This window comes from Oncorhynchus keta, chromosome 27 (assembly GCF_023373465.1).
Source record: "Oncorhynchus keta strain PuntledgeMale-10-30-2019 chromosome 27, Oket_V2, whole genome shotgun sequence".
Classification (NCBI taxonomy): domain Eukaryota; kingdom Metazoa; phylum Chordata; class Actinopteri; order Salmoniformes; family Salmonidae; genus Oncorhynchus; species Oncorhynchus keta.
In genome coordinates, this window is record NC_068447.1 from 15,491,317 (window position 1) to 15,508,816 (window position 17,500).

Sequence of the window (17,500 nt, forward strand, 5' to 3'; positions counted from 1 at the left end):
CCATCACATCATTTTAATGTGGGGCTATGACAGATATGAGCTGACGAAGGGTACCATGAGTTTCATGATGCTTACAAGACAAGGCCAAATCATGACGTCGGTGATCTTCAGGTCAGAAAGTATGAGCTCTAGAAAGAGGTCCGTATTCCCGAGTTGGAATTCCCAGTTGGATGACCATTCAAAAGATTTTTCCCAGCGGGTCCTTGTTTTTTTCCGGAGTTACTAGTTCGGAAGTCGAAGATTTCCAAGTTCCCAGTTGTTTTGAACGTGGCATTAATGGGTATTCACTTTGAGTCAGGAACCAAAACTCCTCTTTAGTGACCAGTGAATGCATTCGGTCACATGACAGCTCAATCAGCTGTTCGATTTCACTTACCGGCATATCAACTCTGGCAGCAGGTAACCTAGTGGTTAGAGCGTTGGACTTGTAACCAAAAGGTTGCAAGATCAAATCCCTGAGCAGACAAGGTAAAAATCTGTCGTTCTGCCCCTGAACAAGGTAGTTAACCCACTGTTCCTAGGCCGTCATTGAAAATAAGAATTTGTTCTTAACTGACTTGCCTAGTTAAATAAAGGTAAAAATAAACTGAGCCAGGATCACAGGCCAACGGATTGGGAAGTAGGTCCCAAAGTGCTCTTTCAAGCATTGGAGGTGAGCAGTCATCACTCGTGTGGGATTCTTACTGTACTGATGCTGTTTTCTGTTAGAAACATGCACAGCCGAGGGAAGGGGGCGTGGTTCGCCTTTGAAAGACTCTCTCTCCAATAATAATTATTTCCTGATTTGGTCACACATCTGTAAAATGTTTTGGTATTTCCCCAGCATGCTTGCGTTCGTTCTGCTTCTCAAATATGTTACACAGGCAAGGAGACAGTTTTTTATTTTATTAAACAGAAAGTTTACCAGTTTTTTTTCTTCTCCATTGTGAATGACAAAACTTCCTCTCTCAATGTGAAAAATCTTTCCAACACTCCCCCTCGATAACCATCAAGCCTCATTGTGAAATAGGATATTGTCATGCTCTGAACTCATATCTCCACATAGCTTTGTGAACAGGCGTGAGCGCAGTGGACATGGTTTGATCAGTTACATGCTGCAGTATATCTCTCTTCTGTGCTCAGCTGTTTTGCCACCAGTTCATCTCAGTATATCATACAATATGGCAGAGGTAGACACATTCATAACTCGAGTACAGAGGCCTACCCACCGTCCCGCCAGAGATGGAGTCCCACCATTCGATCCCATGGAATCAGTTTTTTTGTCAATATTGCCATGCAGCACACTGAACATCCCCTGTGCCGTTTCGTGAGACAGAACAATATGTCCTCGTTAATAGCATCCCCCGACAAAAGTCAATGCATGGGCATCTCGGCCCTCACAGCTAACGTCCATTTGGAGAACATGAGCTGGGGAGTTTTTGAGTCGTTCAGTCAGTTTCTTCTTGATTGCTAGCAATAGCATCAATTATTAGTTCAACAGTGTTATGTGACGTGTATTGGTGTGCGTTTCTGTGTCTTCTGCCTCCCCACACATTGTTTTCACCATATCGATTGCGGCCGGTAATATCAAAGTCTCTGCAACAGTGTGTGGTTTCATAGCGTAGCCTGCCTAGCGATTCACCATGGGAATGATTCAACAGTGTGTGGTTTCATAGCGTAGCCGGCCTAGCGATTCACCGTGGGAATGATTCAACAGTGTGTGGTTTCATAGCGTAGCCGGCCTAGCGATTCACCGTGGGAAATATTCAACAGTGTGTGCTTTCATAGCGTAGCCTGCCTAGCCATTCACCATGGGAATGATTCAACAGTGTGTGGTTTCATAGCATAGCCGGCCTAGCGATTCACCATGGGAATGATTCAACAGTGTGTGGTTTCATAGCGTAGCCTGCCTAGCCATTCACCATGGGAATGATTCAACAGTGTGTGGTTTCATAGCATAGCCGGCCTAGCGATTCACCATGGGAATGATTCAACAGTGTGTGGTTTCATAGCGTAGCCTGCCTAGCGATTCACCATGGGAATGATTCAACAGTGTGTGGTTTCATAGCGTAGCGTGCCTAGCCATTCACCGTGGGAATGATTCAACAGTGTGTGGTTTCATAGCGTAGCCTGCCTAGCCATTCACCGTGGGAATGATTCAACAGTGTGTGGTTTCATAGCGTAGCCTGCCTAGCCATTCACCATGGGAATGATTCAACAGTGTGTGCTTTCATAGCGTAGCCTGCCTAGCCATTCACCGTGGGAATGATTCAACAGTGTGTGGTTTCATAGCGTAGCCTGCCTAGCCATTCACCGTGGGAATGATTCAACAGTGTGTGGTTTCATAGCGTAGCCTGCCTAGCCATTCACCATGGGAATGATTCAACAGTGTGTGGTTTCATAGCGTAGCCTGCCTAGCCATTCACCGTGGGAATGATTCAACAGTGTGTGGTTTCATAGCGTAGCCTGCCTAGCCATTCACCGTGGGAATGATTCAACAGTGTGTGGTTTCATAGCGTAGCCTGCCTAGCCATTCACCGTGGGAATGATTCAACAGTGTGTGGTTTCATAGCGTAGCCTGCCTAGCCATTCACCGTGGGAATGATTCAACAGTGTGTGGTTTCATAGCGTAGCCTGCCTAGCCATTCACCATGGGAATGATTCAACAGTGTGTGGTTTCATAGCGTAGCCTGCCTAGCCATTCACCGTGGGAATGATTCAACAGTGTGTGGTTTCATAGCGTAGCCTGCCTAGCCATTCACCGTGGGAATGATTCAACAGTGTGTGGTTTCATAGCGTAGCCTGCCTAGCCATTCACCGTGGGAATGATTCAACAGTGTGTGGTTTCATAGCGTAGCCTGCCTAGCCATTCACCGTGGGAATGATTCAACAGTGTGTGGTTTCATAGCGTAGCCTGCCTAGCCATTCACCATGGGAATGATTCAACAGTGTGTGGTTTCATAGCGTAGCCTGCCTAGCCATTCACCATGGGAATGATTCAACAGTGTGTGGTTTCATAGCGTAGCCTGCCTAGCCATTCACCGTGGGAATGATTCAACAGTGTGTGGTTTCATAGCGTAGCCTGCCTATCCATTCACCGTGGGAATGATTCAACAGTGTGTGGTTTCATAGCGTAGCCGGCCTAGCCATTCACCATGGGAATGATTCAGGTGCTGCCTTTTCCCTTGATCTAAGGGAGCTCTCTGGTTGAATTGTATCTTTTATATTTTAATAATTTGAATTTAAATGTTTAAACTTAACCACATTACAATGATTTTAAGATAGGAAGACAATATTATACTATATATACAGTACCAGTCAAAAGTTTGGACCCTCATTCCAGGGTTTTTAATTGTACATTTTCTACATTGTAGAATACTAGTGAAGACATCAAAACTACGAAATAACACATATGGAATCATGTAGTAACCAATACATCAAAATATATTTTATATTTGAGATTCATCAAAGTAGCCACCATTTTCCTTGATGAACAAGCCTAGGCTATTAATATATATATATTTTTATTAGCTAGGTAGCAAGCTAGCGAACGTTACCAAGCTAATGTTAGCTTGATTATACAAAGTCCAGCAGGTAGCCTCTGTAGCTAGCTAGCTAAGAGCAGTCAGCTGAAATCAATCTAGCTAGCTACTATAACGAACATGCAAAGAAAGGTAGCTAGCTATATTTGTTGATGGAAGGTTTGTTACAAAATTAACTTCAGCCATTAGCTAGCTAGCTAGTTAGAGCCAGACAGCTGAAGCTAGATACGTCCAAATGACAGTCCTACATTTTCCCACTGAACATAGCTAGCTAGCAACTGTACATTAATGTAAACGCACTCACTTTTGTACATCGCCTTGGTCCGTACAATTGACCTTATTTCAGCTCCCCAAAAACATAATACTTCCAAATCAACTGTAATGTTAATACCATTGTAAAGCACATTTTCTAAATAAATGACACGACCTCCACGCTGGCCGTTTCTGTATAATTCAAGAAGGCAACGAGCCCCGTCGGGTGTTTTTAAAAATAGTGCGTGGGGAAGCAAAACTAATAGTGAGAAGGAGAGATCACGTGTGAGAAAATTGCTATTTTTCACTCGATCTGTCCAACTTATCACCTTATCGCCTTTAAAATGTAAATAAAACACAATAAAGACTTTATATAATGTGTCATTACATTCCTATTTGAAGGTTTGTGTCGAATTTGAATCGTGTTTTTAGGTCGGTGCTAAAGTGATCTTCCGAAGTAAACAGCGGCTTTGAGAATGATGATCGCTTGCAGTGATGATGCAAAAAATGACCCCTTACCCCCGTCACTGTCCATTTCTTACCCTCGTCACTGTCCATTTCTTACCCCCGTCACTGTCCGTTTCTTACTCCCGTCACTGTCCATTTCTTACCCCCGTCACTGTCCATTTCTTACCCAGTCACTGTCCATTTCTTACCCCCGTCACTGTCCATTTCTTACCCCGTCACTGTCCATTTCTTACCCTGTCACTGTCCATTTCTTACCCTCGTCACTGTCCATTTCTTACCTCCGTCACTGTCCATTTCTTACCCCCGTCACTGTCCATTTCTTACCCCCGTCACTGTCCATTTCTTACCCCGTCACTGTCCATTTCTTACCCCCGTCACTGTCCATTTCTTACCCTCGTCACTGTCCATTTCTTACCCTCGTCACTGTCCATTTCTTACCCTCGTCACTGTCCATTTCTTACCCTCGTCACTGTCCATTTCTTACCCAGTCACTGTCCATATCTTACCCCGTCACTGTCCATTTCTTACCCTCGTCACTGTCCATTTCTTACCCTCGTCACTGTCCATATCTTACCCCGTCACTGTCCATTTCTTACCTAGTCACTGTCCATTTCTTACCCCCGTCACTGTCCATTTCTTACCCCCGTCATTTCTTACCCAGTCACTGTCCATTTCTTACCTAGTCACTGTCCATTTCTTACCCTCGTCACTGTCCATTTCTTACCCTCGTCACTGTCCATTTCTTACCCCGTCACTGTCCATTTCTTACCCTCGTCACTGTCCATTTCTTACCCCCGTCACTGTCCATTTCTTACCCCCTTCACTGTCCATTTCTTACCCCGTCACTGTCCATTTCTTGTTTTTAAATGATGAGAGAAGTGCTACACCTGGTGGAGAGAGAAATAGTTGCTTTATGCGTGCTGTACGTTACGGCATGACACGTCACGATGTAACAGAGTGTCTGTCCGTTTTTCCAACTTTTCTCCAATACTATAGAGCCTTTACCATGTCAATCAACGCGTGAATAGAAACCTAGTTCACACCCCCGATTTTGAAGTTAACACAGTCGCTACAGAAAACATTCGTATGAATGTTGCGGTTGCACACATTGGTACGGAATGGGGTGAGTTTACGTTAGTTCAAAACCAACACCAAACACACACATTGTCACGCAGCTACCTTACTATGCATGCAATGGGATTTTGCAAGCTAGCTACTCCATAGTCCAGGCTACAGTAAGAGCTAGCCACATTTCACTGTCAGACAGAACACAACTCAAACTGTTGACCCAAAAAGTTGCTAGCTAACATTAACAGCGCCTCTGCTCTGGCTCTGTTGTGCACTGACTGCAGTGCACAAATACATGCTTGATAGCATCAGCAAAACTCACCGGTTTAACATCCAAAATACATTCCAGTATGCTCCTTCTCCGGTCTTCTTGACATTTAAATACACATATGTGCTAATCAACAGTGCCAAACTAACAACTCTGCCACATGTTGGATATGGTTCAACTCTGCCTTGCACACCTGTGTGAAGCTAGTCACAATAAGGATTAGCCACACTAGTGGAATTTGTGGTTTGCTTTCAAATTTAGTACATTTCTTATTTATTGAACCTTTATTTAACTAGGCAAGTCAGTTAATTAAGAACAAATTCTTATTTACAATGACGGCCTTGCAAAAGGCCTCCTGCGGGGACGGGGGCCGGTATAAACATTTAAAATACATTAAATAAAAATTTAGGACAAACATACATCACGAAAAGAGAGACAACACTACATAAAGAGAGACCGAAGACAACATAGCATGGCAGCAACACATGACAACACAGCATGGTAGCAACACAACATGACAACAACATGGTAGCAACACAACATGGCAGCAGCACAAAACATGGTACAAACATTATTGGACACAGACAACAGCACAAAGGGCAAGAAGGTAGAGACAACAATACATCACGCGAAGCAGCCACAACTGTCAGTAAGAGGGTCCATGATTGAGTCTTTGAAGAGATGGAGATAAAACTGTCCAGTTTGAGTGTTTATTTGTTGTAGCTCATTCCAGTCGCTAGCTGCAGCGAACTGAAAAGACGAGCGACCCAGGGATGTGTGTGCTTTGGGGACCTTTAACAAAATGTGAACGGGTGTTGTATGTGGAGGATGAGGGCTGCAGTAGGTATCTCAGATAGGGGGGAGTGAGGCCTAAGAGGGTTTTATAAATAAGCATCTACCACTGTCTTGCAACGGGTATGCAGAGATGACCAGTTTACAGAGGAGTATAGAGTGCAGTGATGTGTCCTATAAGGAGCATTGGTGGCAAATCTGATGGCTGAATGGTAAGGAATATCTAGCCGCTCGAGAGCACCCTTACCTGCCGATCTATAAATTATGCTCTGTAATCTAGCATGGGTAGGATGGTCATCTGAATCAGGATTAGTTTGGCAGCTGGGGTGAAAGAGGAGCGATTACGATAGAGGAAACCAAGTCTAGATTGAACTTTAGCCTGCAGCTTTGATGTGCTGAGAGAAGGACAGTGTCCCGTCTAACCATACTCCCAAGTACTTGTATGAGGTGACTACCTCAAGCTCTAAACCCTCAGAAGTAGTAATCACACCTGAGGGGAGAGGGGCATTCTTCTTATCAAACCACATTACCTTTGTTTTGGAGGTGTTCAGAACAAGGTTAAGGGCAGAGAAAGCTTGTTGGACACTAAGAAAGCTTTGTTGAGCATTTGACACAAAATCCGGGGAGGAACCAGCTGAATATAAGACTGGATCATCTGCATATACATGGAGGAGAGAGCTTCCTAGTGCCTGAGCTATGTTGTTGATATAAATTGAGCTTGGGGGCTAGGACCGAGCCTTGGGGTACACCCTTAGTGACAGGCAGTGGCTGAGACCGCAGATGTTCTGACTTTATATACTGCACTCTTTGAGAGGTAGTTAGCAAACCAGGCCAAAGACCCCTCAGAGACACCAATACTCCTTAGCCGGCCCACAAGAATGGAATGGTCTACCAGGACAACATTGCTTATAATCAAAATAAGTGACAGTGGTTCAAACTTATACAGATACACTGCCCTCCTGAATTATTGGCACCCTAGGTAAATTGGAACCACAATTGCAGTGATAAAGGTAATTGTTTATCAGCTTGATCTTACATTCAAAATATCATATCAATCTAACCTTTAATATAGTTAAAATTGTAAAACTAAAATAAACTCATCAAGAAAAAATTATGACCTGAACCTCATTGAAATCCTGTGGGGTGATCTGAAGAGGAGAGTCCACAAGCAAGGACCAAGGATCTGGAGAGTTTCTGTATGGAGGAATGATCTCAAACCCCTTCCTATGTGTTCTCCCACCTCATCAGACATTATAGGAGACGACTCAGAGCTGTTATCTAGGTGATAGGAGGGTGTGTTCTCCCACCTCATCAGACATTATAGGAGGCGACTCAGAGCTGTTATCTAGGTGATAGGAGGGTGTGTTCTCCCACCTCATCAGACATTATAGGAGGCGACTCAGAGCTGTTATCTAGGTGATAGGAGGGTGTGTTCTCCCACCTCATCAGACATTATAGGAGACAACTCAGAGCTGTTATCTAGGTGATAGGAGGGTGTGTTCTCCCACCTCATCAGACATTATAGGAGACGACTCAGAGCTGTTATCTAGGTGATAGGAGGGTGTGTTCTCCCACCTCATCAGACATTATAGGAGACGACTCAGAGCTGTTATCTAGGTGATAGGAGGGTGTGTTCTCTCTCCCACCTCATCAAACATTATAGGAGGTGACTCAGAGCTGTTATCTAGGTGATAGGAGGGTGTGTTCTCCCACCTCATCAGACATTATAGGAGACAACTCAGAGCTGTTATCTAGGTGATAGGAGGGTGTGTTCTCCCACCTCATCAGACATTATAGGAGACAACTCAGAGCTGTTATCTAGGTGATAGGAGGGTGTGTTCTCCCACCTCATCAGACATTATAGGAGACAACTCAGAGCTATTATCTAGGTGATAGGAGGGTGTGTTCTCCCACCTCATCAGACATTATAGGAGACAACTCAGAGCTGTTATCTAGGTGATAGGAGGGTGTGTTCTCCCACCTCATCAAACATTATCGGAGGCGACTCAGAGCTGTTATCTAGGTGATAGGAGGGTGTGTTCTCCCACCTCATCAGACATTATAGGAGACAACTCAGAGCTGTTATCTAGGTGATAGGAGGGTGTGTTCTCCCACCTCATCAGACATTATAGGAGACAACTCAGAGCTGTTATCTAGGTGATAGGAGGGTGTGTTCTCCCACCTCATCAGACATTATAGGAGACAACTCAGAGCTGTTATCTAGGTGATAGGAGGGTGTGTTCTCCCACCTCATCAGACATTATAGGAGACAACTCAGAGCTGTTATCTAGGTGATAGGAGGGTGTGTTCTCCCACCTCATCAGACATTATAGGAGGCGACTCAGAGCTGTTATCTAGGTGATAGGAGGGTGTGTTCTCCCACCTCATCAGACATTATAGGAGACAACTCAGAGCTGTTATCTAGGTGATAGGAGGGTGTGTTCTCCCACCTCATCAGACATTATAGGAGGCGACTCAGAGCTGTTATCTAGGTGATAGGAGGGTGTGTTCTCCCACCTCATCAGACATTATAGGAGGCGACTCAGAGCTGTTATCTAGGTGATAGGAGGGTGTGTTCTCCCACCTCATCAGACATTATAGGAGACAACTCAGAGCTGTTATCTAGGTGATAGGAGGGTGTGTTCTCCCACCTCATCAGACATTATAGGAGGCGACTCAGAGCTGTTATCTAGGTGATAGGAGGGTGTACTATGTACTAAATGCAGGTGTGCCAATAATTGTGACAGCCTATGGTGTCATTGAAAATAAGAATTTGCTCTTAAGTGACTTGACTAGTTAAATAAAGGTAAAACAAATTGTTTTAAATATACCACACCCCCTCTGGGTGTCCCGTTCTGACCTTAGTTCCTTTGATTTGTCACAAGGTGTCCTTATATGCAGACAAGCTTCTTTTATACATCTAACCCTGTGTAGTCTATACCCCATCTCTTGGACACGCTACAAGGTTTTGGGACATTCTCTGGTTATAAGTTAAATCTAACAAAATGTGTGTTCCTCCCTATTAATCAGTTAGCAGAAGGAATTGGGTATGCTATTTTCCCATTTAAGGTGGAGCATCCGGTCTTTACTGATTTGGGGAAAATGGTCACACGCTTATTTAAGGCTTTGTTTAAACCTAACTTCACAACACTCCTGGAGCGCACTAAGCAGGGTTTCATAAGGTGGTCGTCACTTCCTGTTTAATTAACAGGTCACATTCATTCTGTTAAGACTGTACTACCTAGGTTTTTGTACATATTCCAAATGATCCCCATTTTTCTGCCAAAGTCTATGTTCAAACAACTGGACAGCTACATTTCCAACTTCATTTGGATTAAGTGAAATCCACGAATGAGAAAGGTATATCTAGAGAGACCTAAGCCCGCTGGTCTTATTTTCTGCACTACTACTGGTCAGCAAATATATTGAAATGTGTTTATTGGGTTTCTACATTTGAAAACAAGGATGTCCCAATTAGGCCATCATGGAGTTATAGTCAAGCCTTCCAACTTCTCCTGTATTGCTCCTGTGCTCCCCAATGCCTGACTTACCTTGTTAAATACAAATAAATAAAAATAAATGCCCATTAACCTTGCCACCCATGTTTTAAACCCCATTGTTCAGAACTCCCTTAAAATCTTGTCCCAATTTCCAAAGTCACTTTAGCCTTAAACAAGCTGCTTCTCTCCATGAACATCTAATCATCTCTTCCCAGTGTCACAGATTGACACGGCATTCCAATTCTGACGTAGGAATTGGTCTGGTGTTTTGTTGTGACCTGTTTGTTGACAATTAATTCGATACTCTGAGGGTTGACCATAACATTCCCAATACCCACTTTTAGATACCTGAAAACTCGCAGCTTTGCCAAAAAACGTTTCCCTTCATTTCCACTCGAGCCCACTAAGTGTCCAGTCGAGAGGTGCTTAGATCTTAATTAACCCTTATCTGAAGCGCACAATCTACAGATTATACAACATAGTACAGAACATTAATCCACCTTCCTTTGCAAATACAAAATCTACCTGATGATATGAGGCAACAACGTATTGAGCGTATCCACACATCATTTTGCATAAGGCATGGGCTTATTAAGGCATGGGCTTATTAAGGCACGGGCTTATTAAGGCACGGGCTTATTAAGGCACGGGCTTATTAAGGCACGGGCTTATTAAGGCACGGGCTTATTAAGGCACGGGCTTATTAAGGCACGGGTTTATTAAGGCACGGGCTTATTAAGGCACGGGCTTATTAAGGCACGGGCTTATTAAGGCACGGGCTTATTAAGGCACGGGCTTATTAAGGCACGGGTTTATTAAGGCACGGGCTTATTAAGGCACGGGCTTATTAAGGCAAGGGTTTATTAAGGCACGGGCTTATTAAGGCACGGGCTTATTAAGGCACGGGCTTATTAAGGCACGGGTTTATTAAGGCACGGGCTTATTAAGGCACGGGCTTATTAAGGCACGGGCTTATTAAGGCACGGGTTTATTAAGGCACGGGTTTATTAAGGCACGGGCTTATTAAGGCACGGGTTTATTAAGGCAGGGGTTTATTAAGGCATGGGTTTATTAAGGCATGGGCTTATTAAGGCATGGGCTTATTAAGGCACGGGCTTATTAAGGCACGGGCTTATTTGGGGCACGGGCTTATTAAGGCACGGGCTTATTAAGGCACGGGTTTATTAAGGCACGGGTTTATTAAGGCACGGGCTTATTAAGGCATGGTTTATTAAGGCATGGGCTTATTAAGGCAGGGGTTTATTAAGGCACGGGCTTATTAAGGCACGGGCTTATTAAGGCACGGGCTTATTAAGGCACGGGTTTATTAAGGCACGGGCTTATTAAGGCACGGGTTTATTAAGGCACGGGTTTATTAAGGCACGGGCTTATTAAGGCACGGGTTTATTAAGGCACGGGTTTATTAAGGCACGGGCTTATTAAGGCACGGGTTTATTAAGGCACGGGTTTATTAAGGCACGGGCTTATTAAGGCACGGGCTTATTAAGGCACGGGCTTATTAAGGCACGGGTTTATTAAGGCACGGGCTTATTAAGGCATGGGCTTATTAAGGCACGGGCGTATTAAGGCACGGGCTTATTAAGGCACGGGCTTATTAAGGCATGGGCTTATTCAGTTTAAGGTTTTACCCCGACTCCATTACTCAGATTGGCAAAAATATACCCAAATGTTGACCCCAAGTGTTTGAGATGCCACCAGAGTCACCACATGTTTTGGTCATGCCAATCTTTGATTGGCCTCTGCCTCAAAAATGGGGTCCCATTCTCACATACAGTTGAAGTCGGAAGTAAACATACACTTAGGTTGGAGTAATTAAAACTCGTTTTTCAACCACTCCACAAATGTCTTGTTAACAAACTATGGTTTTCGCGAGTCGGTTAGGACTTTTTCCAATAATTGTTTACAGACAGATTATTTCCCTTATAGTTTACTGTATCACAATTCCAGTGGGTTCCAACAGCTTGGAATATTCCAGAAAATGTCATGACTTTAGAAGCTTCTGTTAGGCTAATTGACATCATTTGAGTCAATTGGAGGTGTACCTGTTGATGTATTTCAAGGCCTACCTTCAAACTCAGTGCTTCTTTGCTTGACATCATGGGAAAATCAAAAGAAATCAGCCAAGACCTTAAAAAAATTATAGACCTCCAAAAGTCTGGTTCATCCTTGGGAGCAATTTCCAAACGCCTGAAGGTACCACATTCATCTGTACAAACAATAGTACGCAAGTACAAACACCATGGGACCACGCAGTCTTCATACCGCTCAGGAAGGAGACGAACATACTTTGGTGCGAAAAGTGCAAATCAATCCCAGAACAACAGCAAAGGACCTTGTGGAGATGCTGGAGGAAACAGTTACAAAGTATCTATATCCACAGTAAAATGAGTCCTATATCGACATAACCTGAAAGGCCACTCAGCAAGGAAGAAGCCACTGCTCCAAAACCGCCATAAAAAAGACAGACTACGATTTGCAACTGCACATGGCGACAAAGATCGTACTTTTTGGAGAAATGTCCTCTGGTCTAATGAAACCAAAATAGAACTGTTTAGCCATAATGACCATCGTTATGTTTGGAGGAAAAAGGGGGAGGCTTGCAAACCGAAGAACACCATCCCAACCGTGAAGCACTGGCGTGGCAGCATCATGTTGTGGGGGTGCTTTGCTGCAGGAGGGACTGGTGCCCTTCACAAAGTAGATGGCATCATAAGGTAGGAAAATGATGTGGATATATTGAAGCAACATCTCAAGAGATCATTCAGGAAGCTAAAGCTTGGTCGCAAATGTGTCTTCCAAATGGACAGTGACCATACTTCCAAAGTTGTGGCAAAATGGCTTAAGGACAACAAAGTCAAGGTATTGGAGTGGCCATCACAAAGCCCTGACCTCAATCCTATAAAAAATGTGTGGGCAGAACTGAAAAATAGTTTTCGAGCAAGGAGGCCTTCAAATCTGACTCAGTTACACCAGCTCTGTCAGGAGGAATGAGACAAAATTCACCCAACTTATTGTGGGAAGCTTGTGGAAGGCTACCTGAAAGGTTTGACCCCAGTTAAACAATTTAAAGGCAATGCTACCAAATACTAACTGAGTGTATGTAAACTTCTAACCCACTGGGAATGTGATGAAATAAATAAAAGCTGGAATAAATCATTCTCTCTACTATTATTATATACATTTCACATTCTTAAAATAAAGTGGTGATCCTAACTGACCTAAAACAGGGCATTTTTACTAGGACTATATCTCAGGAATTGTGATAAACTGAGTTTAAATGTATTTGGCTAAGGTGTATGTAAACTTCCGACTTCAACTGTATATTTAAAACAACTGTTAGCCCCAACCTGGTCATTGACATTTTTCTCCTAGACCAGAATGCTACCACGCTGCTAGCTCACTGCTAGCTCACTGCTAGCTCACTGCTACCACGCTGCTAGCTCGTCACCTGGACCTCTTTCACTGGAAGTCTGCAAAGCCACCCTCCTTTATGCAGTGGGTTAAGGAGGTGATGTGATCTCTGTCTCTGGAAAAGGTTAGGTGGGTGGTTGGGTGGGTAGGTGGGTGGGTGGATGGGTGGGTGGGTGGATGGGTGGGTGGATGGGTGGGTGGGTGGGTGGGTGGGTGGATGGGTGGGTGGATGGGTGGATGGGTGGGTGGGTGGGTGGGTGAATGGATGGGTGGGTGGGTGGGTGGGTGGGTGGGTGGGTGGGTGGGTGGGTGGGTGGATGGATGGATGGATGGGTGGGTGGGTGGATGGGTCGGTGGGTGGATGGGTGGATGTGGAGGGGATGGATGGATGGGAGAATGAGGGGTTGGGGTTGTACTGTTTTTGTCGTTATATCTGGAAATCTATAAATAAAGTTAAAGAAATAAAAAATAAAGTGTTCGTCCCATGTTTCATGACCTGAAATTCCTGAAATTTTCCATACGCACAAAAAAACGTATTTCTCTCTAATTCTGTGCACAAATGTGTTTGCATTCATGTTCGTGAGCATTTTCTCCTTTGTCAAGACAATCCATCCACCTGACAGCTGTGGTATCAAGAAGCTGATCAAACAGCATCATCATTACAAAGATGCACTTTGTGCTTGGGACAAGAAAAGGGCACTTTAAAATGTGCAGTTATGTCACACAACACAATGCCCCAGATGTCTAAAGTTTTGAGGGAGTGTGCAATCGGCATGCTGACTGCAGGAATGTCCACCAGAGCTGTTGCCAGAGAATTCAATGTTCATTTCTCTTCCATAAGCTGTGTCCAATGTTGTTATGGACAATTTGTCAGTACATCCAAATGGTCTCACAACCGCAGACCACGTGTAACCACGCCAGCCCAGGACCTCCACATCCGGCTTCTTCACCTGCGGGATTGTTCGAGGGGGGTGCTGAGGAGTATTTCTGTCTGTAATGAAGGCCTTTTTGTAGGGAAAAACTCATTCTGATTGGCTAGGCCTGGCTTACCAGTGGGTGGGCCTCTGCCACGGCTACGCCCCTGCTAGTCATGTGAAATCCATAGACTAGGGCATCATTCATTTATTTCAATTGACTCAATTCCTTATATGTACTGAGTCAAATCTTTTGAAATTGACTGAATTCCTTATATGTACTGAGTCAAATCTTTAGAAATTGACTGAATTCCTTATATGTACTGAGTCAAATCTTTAGAAATTGACTGAATTCCTTTATATGTACTGAGTCAAATCTTTAGAAATTGACTGAATTCCTTATATGTACTGAGTCAAATCTTTAGAAATTGACTGAATTCCTTATATGTACTGAGTCAAATCTTTAGAAATTGACTGAATTCCTTTATATGTACTGAGTCAAATCTTTAGAAATTGACTGAATTCCTTTATATGTACTGAGTCAAAACTTTTCGGAGTTGGAGCTACAGGATGCAAACTTCTGCCTGAAGAAGCTGGCCTTAGCTTTCCTGACTGACTGCGTGTATTGGTTCCTGACTTCCCTGAACAGTTGCATATCGCGGGGACTGTTCGATGCTATTGCAGTCCGCCACAGGATGTTTTTGTGCTGGTGCTTCGGTATAGTTTGGCTGTATTTATTTTTGATATAGGCCTATATGCAATGTATATTATTGTTTGTGCCGCCATCTTTATTACAAAAATAAATACAAGTACAAACACTACTTTAAGCTACATATTATTTTGACAGAGGTAATAAACTGTCCATTGATCAGCACAGAAATTGATCAAACAGGACCATGTTCGAAACACTAGTGGTTCTGAGCTTAATTCAATATTACACAGGTAAACTGACAGTTTCTGGAATCAGTAATGTAGACGGGCTCTATGTATCTGAGCGACTATGTCCAATACATCACCACCTGTTGTTATGCTGGGCACCTACTGACACCAAAAAATGTTATGTTTTTTTTTTCAGTAACATGTTTTGCTAAAATAAAGGTTTAAGGAAATACAGGCTCCACATTACTACAACACAAAATAGCTCAATCACACTTGATAGTCTTGCTTTAATTTAATTTTAAAAAACATGAAAGGTGGCGTAATGTCTTATTGTTGTGTGTGAAGAGAATCCAATACTTTACCTTGTCTGTGGCACAAATCACACTATTGTGGAAGCACCTTCTCTAAGAGTATGAATGAGGCTGTTTAATTAAGAAGGTTTGAATCCTAAACAAAAGTCCAGTATCCCTCTGAAGAGTATGAATTAGGTTGTTTGAGAAGGTGTGAATCCTAAGCAACTTGCCTACACATAGTTTGAAGGACAATACCAACATTGCTACTGTAGTAGGTCAAAGCTGTGTGCTGGAAATCCTTGGTAGAGCATGGGTGGAATAGGTTTTGTGGTGCTCATGTGAATTTCCTTTCTTTTTCGGTTTTGGACCAATGCCTATTCTCACTTAACTTATTTTTGTGTTTTTAATTAGTGGTAATGCTCAGCCTCACTCTCTAACACCATGACCAACCGTGCACCATGGTCTCTGTCTGTGTTCACCATCATCATGTCATTCATGGGCTGATGTGATCATTGATTACTAACAAAATACACATACTATACTTAAAATATACATTACTAACAAAATACACATACTATACTTAAAATATACATTACTAACAAAATACACATACTATACTTAAAATATACATTACTAACAAAATACACATACTATACTTAAAATATACATTACTAACAAAATACACATACTATACTTAAAATATACATTACTAACAAAATACACATACTATTCTTAAAATATACATTACTAACAAAATACACATACTATTCTTAAAATATACATTACTAACAAAATACACATACTATACTTAAAATATACATTGCTTAAAAATACACAAGGCCTCATGAATACATAAACATACACAAGCACGCACATGCTCACACATTTTCACATGCATGTATAAACTTGCTCACACAGTTCAGGCCTTGGACAGGAATAGGTTGCTCCATGCTCCTCATGCCAGGTCTTGGACAGGAATAGGTTGCTCCATGCTCCTTATGCCAGGTCTTGGACAGGAATAGGTTGCTCCATGCTCCTCATGCCAGGTCTTGGACAGGAATAGGTTGCTCCATGCTCCTCAGTCCAGGTCTTGGACAGGAATAGGTTGCTCCATGCTCCTCAGTCCAGGTCTTGGACAGGAATAGGTTGCTCCATGCTCCTCAGTCCAGGTCTTGGACAGGAATAGGTTGCTCCATGCTCCTCAGTCCAGGTCTTGGACAGGAATAGGTTGCTCCATGCTCCTCAGTCCAGGTCTTGGACAGGAATAGGTTGCTCCATGCTCCTCAGTCCAGGTCTTGGACAGGAATAGGTTGCTCCATGCTCCTCAGTCCAGGTCTTGGACAGGAATAGGTCGCTCCATGCTCCTCAGTCCAGGTCTTGGACAGGAATAGGTTGCTCCATGCTCCTCAGTTCAGGCCTTGGACAGGAATAGGTTGCTCCATGCTCCTCAGTTCAGGCCTTGGACAGGAATAGGTTGCTCCATGCTCCTCAGTCCAGGTCTTGGACAGGAATAGGTTGCTCCATGCTCCTCAGTCCAGGTCTTGGACAGGAATAGGTTGCTCCATGCTCCTCAGTCCAGGTCTTGGACAGGAATAGGTCGCTCCATGCTCCTCAGTTCAGGCCTTGGACAGGAATAGGTTGCTCCATGCTCCTCAGTTCAGGCCTTGGACAGGAATAGGTTGCTCCATGCTCCTCAGTTCAGGCCTTGGACAGGAATAGGTTGCTCCATGCTCCTCAGTCCAGGTCTTGGACAGGAATAGGTTGCTCCATGCCCCTCATGCCAGGTCTTGGACAGGAATAGGTTGCTCCATGCTCCTCAGTCCAGGTCTTGGACAGGAATAGGTTGCTCCATGCTCCTCAGTCCAGGTCTTGGACAGGAATAGGTTGCTCCATGCTCCTCAGTCCAGGTCTTGGACAGGAATAGGTCGCTCCATGCTCCTCAGTCCAGGTCTTGGACAGGAATAGGTTGCTCCATGCTCCTCAGTCCAGGTCTTGGACAGGAATAGGTTGCTCCATGCTCCTCAGTTCAGGCCTTGGACAGGAATAGGTTGCTCCATGCTCCTCAGTCCAGGTCTTGGACAGGAATAGGTTGCTCCATGCTCCTCAGTCCAGG

General features: G+C 43.7%; 1 protein-coding gene across 3 annotated transcripts in view; it reads left to right on the plus strand.

Moving 5' to 3' along the window:
- The window catches only part of LOC118378578 (ERC protein 2-like), a 613,000-nt gene that overhangs the window by 40,532 nt on the left and 554,968 nt on the right, over positions 1-17,500 (plus strand). The window lies entirely within an intron of this gene.